Below are 6000 nucleotides of genomic sequence, written 5' to 3' on the forward strand. Positions count from 1 at the left end.
AAAAGAGAATGCTATATACTATATCAGTCGCACATTAGTAGGTTATGAGATCAACTATACCCCTATTGAAAGAGAATGATATATACTATATCAGTCACACATTAGTAGGGTATGAGATCAACTATACCCCTATTGAAAGAGCATGCTTAGCACTTGTCTTCAGCACACAAAAGCTTCGGCACTACATGCTTAACAATAAAACAAAATTGATTGCTAAGATTGACCCTCTCATGTACCTCTTATCAAAGGTTTCTCTCACTGGCAGAACTGCTAAATGGGTCATGTTATTAAGTAAATTCGACATCGAATATGTGGATAGGAAAGCAATCAAAGGACAATTAATAGCAGAACAACTGGTTGATGCTCCACTTCCAGGTGATCACCCTATCCTCATAGAATTTCCAGATGAATTTATAATGACTATCACTACATCTTCCACATGACAGTTATACTTTGATGGTTCATGCACCTAGAACGAATCAGGGGCAGACATACTATTGATCACACCCCAAGGAGATTGCATCCCTAAATCATACAAGATAGCCTTTGCATGCACTAAAAAACATTGCAGAATATGAAGCACTAATAACTAGACTCCGTTTGGCTATTCAATGGAAGATATTGGAATTACATGTCTATGGTGATTCCCAACTTGTCATTAAACAAGTCAATGATGAGTATCAAACAAAAGATGACAAGCTTCTTCCTTATCATAGTATGGTTGAGCACCTCAAGGAGCATTTTACATCAATCAAGTTTGATCAGATTCCACGTACCAACAACAGAGCTGCAGATGCAATGGCCATTATTAGTTCCCTCCTTTAGATGTCGGCACATAGTCAGAAGTGTGATTTTTTGGTCGAGAAACTCTTCATACTAACATATGACCTACCGGAGTCTGAAATGGTGTGTGTACTCGTTGACCCTGAATCTCCTTGGTATCGGGAGACCTTCACTTACCTAAGAGATAACACCATTTCCCCACACCTCACCAAAACCCAACAACAAACCTTTATCCATCGATGTGCCTATTATAATATCCTTGGAGACACCCTATTCAGAAGGCATTTTGATGGTTCCCTCCTAAGGTGTCTAGACAAACAAGAGGTTGAATGGGCACTACGTGCAGTGCATGAAGGTGTCTATGGGGCACACTCAAGTGGTCTCACTTTGGCTAAAATAACTCTTGTGAATGGGATACTACTAGCCTACAATAGAAGTAAATTCATATAATTATGTAAAGAAATGTATCCCTTACTAGAAGCATGGCGACAAGATACATGCTCCATCACAAGATCTGCAACCTTTTATCATTACCCGACCCTTCTCATAGTGGGGGCTCAATCTCATTGGGAAAATCCACCCTGCATCCTCCAATGGTCATAAACTCATCATTACCACCACTAAATACTTCACCAAGTGGGTGGAGGCAATTCCTCTTACCTTCACCACTGGTAAACATATCTCTAAATTCGTTCTGAACTATTTAATTTTTCGATATGGAATGCCCAAGGTTATTATCACAGATAATGGCAAACCTTTCAAAAATCAAGATATTAAAGAGCTTTGTCAAAAGTTTGATATCCAACACCGCTTCTCCACTCCCTATTACACGCAAGGTAACGGTCAAGTTGAGGCCTCTAATAAGACCTTAATCAAAATTCTTAAAAAGACAGTCAATGAAGTTGGTCGTGATTGGCACCTCCAACTCCATCCTGCTCTGTGGGCCTACTATACCTCCATCCACACACCCACTGGTGCCACTCCATATTCCCTCATCTTTGGCTCTGAAGTTGTCCTCCCTCTTGAGATCAAGATCCCCTCCCTAAGGGTGTCGCTGCAGAATATCCTCCCAGATGAGGAATATAGAGTTGTTAGGCTGCAAGAGTTAGAATTGTTGGATTAAAAGCTCCTCAAGGCCTTAAACCATCTCCGGGTATATAAGAATCGCTTACGCTTGAGTTACAACAAGAAAATCAGAACCTGGGAATTTGAAGTTGGTGATCTTGTCCTAATGGAAAATTAGAGAAACCTCCAAGAAAGAGAGAAGAAAGGCAAGTTCGAGCCCAATTGGCTTGGACCTTATGTAATCACAACAAAGTATGGATTAGGGGTATATCAGTTGGATACTCCTGAAGGATATCCCTTGGATGATCCTATGAACATCATGCACCTGAAGAGATTCTATTCCTAGTCCTCAGAAGGTCGCCAATTGTCTTAAAATCTCAAAAATAAAAAATTCAAGAAAAATACAAAAAAAAAAGAAAGAAAAAAGGCAAAAAGTAAGAAAAAATAAATTCGTCCATCAATGAAAACCACTTTGTGGTGCTATGGGAAAGTACTTTGGTGAAAACATGTTCACAAGCGTCAAGGTAAATAATCTGGATCCATCGTCTATCAAGTCAAACTCTATCTCCACCACTCACTCACCAGATATCCATAATCACAACCACATTCATCACCCCGCCTACTGTCAGTTCTCCCCTTCATCCCAGCATGAACATCGTCCCCTTATTCCACTCAGCCACACTCGATAGAATGATCACCCACATGATGATGAGCATTTTCCTAAATCATGAATAAGGATCAGCCCATTAAATTGAGCTTTCCACCCGTCAAACTGAGTTTTCATACCACCAAACTGAGCTTAATTCCTAGTCTCAAGCTTCTTCTTGACTTGCACGTTATTCAAACACTTTCCCACATGTACTCCATCAAGTATCAGCAATCAAATGTCATATCTGCACTCAGGTGTCTATGTCATCTGCTCTATTGCCTATTCACATCCATCAGTCACTCCTGCCCATTAGGATGCATCCTTCCCCTATCCGGTAGTATATCTACAGACCCTAAGTCCTACTCTTGGCAAGAGATGTCAGTTGTCCTGGTGCATTTTGTTTGTATGATTTTGTTTGTTTGCTTTGATTTTCATCACTTTGTCCTACTATTGTTCCCACCCATGGCTACCAGGATCAACCTATATCTTGGTATTTTGTGGAAAAGGGGCATTCTGGGGCATGTTTTTGCGGTATGACGTGTTTGAAGGTTTCATTGTACATACCGACAACCTTGCATTAGTGTTCATCAACACTTACATGATTGTGTGCAAGGCATACATGTTTGTCTGAGAGTCAGCCCACACCTTGGGTTTTTCATGACATCAGTGGTGTAGACTACCCTCGGCAATATCAAACTAGGTTGGCTCTCCACATTTTAGGCACAAAAAATCCCCCTACCCATCTCATATCATCTCATTTTTTCGATCACCTCTCCCTTTTCACATTTTGGAGACCTCAATTTATCCCCCCCCCATGTTCTTCTATCCTACCTAAGGTCATTGTATTATGATTGGCATATTCCCAAACAAATTTTGCATTATCCATGTAGGTGCATTATTCATTCTTATCTAGCACAATAATATTTTGTGTGTTGCATTAACCATCTCTATTTTGTACAGTGTGCCTATCATTTAGTTTGCATTTTCAAATTTTGTCGCATTCCTCATTTTTAGTATTGCACATCATGTAGTTTGCATTTTCAAATTTTGTCGCATTACCTATTTTTAGTATTACGCATCATTTAGTTTGCATTTTCAAATTTTGTCACATTACTCATGTTTAGTATTGCACATCATTTAGTTTGCATTTTTTGTTGCATTATTCATTTTTATTCTATGTGTCCATCATTTTGTTTGCATTTTCAAATTTTGTTGCATTATTTATTTTTATTTTATAATGCACATATTCATCCAAATTATGTCCCATTCATTATAGATTAATCCATTAAATCACATTATGTATTCTCAAAATCATCAGAAAATCCAAAAATAATACATTGTCCAAAAATATATCCCAAAACATATGCATCCACATAAATAAACATCTTGCATCCATCAAAGTGTCAGTAATATACCCTAAACACATGCATATATAAGTATCCATCCTGCACCCACCAAAGTGTCAGTAACATATCATAAGTATAGGCATATGTAAGCATCCATCCTACATCACAAATAGGTCAACACAAACCATCCATAATCATCATCAATGCATCACATCATAAAATAATAAATAATATCCATCATAATGTCCATAATAAAGTACATGCATGCATAAGCACCACCAAAAATCATATATCATATATATATGCCTTTCAAAAAAAATGAATATAACAGTCATAGTACAATGGCCATCCCGAAGGGTCAAAAAATAATACATAATGTCATATGGAGCTAACTCTCCCCTCCTGTCTCTCCATTCCCGTCCTCATCCCCTCCTCCTCCTTTGGATCCCTCTGCCCCCCCTATCCTAGGTGGTCTCATACCCACCGATCCTCATGTCTACTAACTCCACGTCGGACGTTGGTTGTGGGTCCTGTGAGAACGTACAATCTTTGTTTACGATGCTTCTCTTTGCTCTGCTGAGACCACCCCATGATATAATCCTCTATAGTACGCAACCTCTCATCCTACCCTCTTCTCCCTCTCCTGTTGCTGCATCGTATCAGAGTACATCTGTCATGTTGAGTCCCTCTCCCCTCGCAGGCGAGTAACATCTGCCTCTACCCTCTGCACCCTCACCTGCAGACTCTCCAACTCCTTATCTTGCTACTGTAATGTGCTTTGTATCTCCCCAATGGTGGTCCCTATCCTCGCCTCATCCATCATCCTCTTTGCATCCTCTCCCTTCCTCCGTAAATCATCCACCTCAATCCGAGCCATCTATAGGCTCTATCAAATCATCAATCTCCTGTTGTAACCTCCCCACCTCTGCCTGTAGATTGTCCCCTCTCGCCCTCTCCACTTGCAGCTCATCCTCCAGTGAGTGTACTCTCGCTCTGGCAGTATCCCTCTCCTGCATAAGCCTATCAAAATCTACCTGAGAAACTCTGCCACCACCCTCCACTCTAGTGTCCTGTGCCTGTACATCAGGAATATCCATCGACACTACCTCATCTTCTCCACTCTCCCCCTCCCCTTCTACCTACCCTATCATTGTTGCAGCCACTTGTATCTATGCTTGAATGGCCTCTTGCGGCCCTCTCCCTCGTACTACCCCCCTCCTCTGCCTCACGACACCCCTACCTTCTCCCACCAAAGCCCTATCCCCAGGAACATCCTCCTCCCCTCTGACTATCTCATCCACGACGATTGCACCTCATCATCCTCCAACACCCCTGGAATGGTCAACTACACTAGTAGGTGTGCCTCCCACTAACTCTTGTATCCCCCTATGGTGCCTGGATCCTGCCCCGCACCCCTTCGCTCATCCCAAACCAAGTAGGCTGCAGTCAGAAAATTGGTCCTCCCCTCCAATGAACTCACAGTCTGCCCCCACAAGCCCACCTCTCGTGTAACCCGCGGATATAATGGTATATCTCCCACTATATCTTGTACCTCTCTGAACTGTCAGGCCACCCTATATGGTGCATAGTACTCCATAACATATACCGACCTCCCAAAAAGCCACATCTCAACACCCACCCAATGCAGCTAAAGGTCTCCCCTCCACTGCTCGCTGTCCAAAAATGGCCACCATGTAAACTGCACTAGCTCATAAAAAATGTGGCGCCAAAACCATATAGCCCCTATCTATGTGTAGTGAAGCAGGCCCTTGTATTGATCTGTGTAAGGCCATCAAGGTCGTCTATCTCGTACCCCAAGCGGTTGAGTCACTGCAATGTGCTCCCATGCCCATACGTGAAGTAAGGTAACCCTTGCTGATAGACTCGCATAATCTTTGTACACAAAGAGATGCATATCATGATATAACTGAGCAAGCATAGCTGCTCCCCAGGCATACTCTGCGCAATCATGTACCATATAATATACACACTTGCTCCATCCAATAGGAAATACATGCCCTCCCAGGTCAAGCATCACTCATCTACTAAGAAATCCACAAATCACAAGAACCAAGCGAGGAATATGTCGGATCTCCATCGCTCTCCCTGAATGCATCTATGTCCCATCCATCATAGGCAATGCCTCCCACTCGCAAA

The sequence above is a fragment of the Cryptomeria japonica genome, chromosome 2, assembly GCF_030272615.1.
Source record: "Cryptomeria japonica chromosome 2, Sugi_1.0, whole genome shotgun sequence".
NCBI classification, from domain to species: Eukaryota; Viridiplantae; Streptophyta; class Pinopsida; order Cupressales; family Cupressaceae; genus Cryptomeria; species Cryptomeria japonica.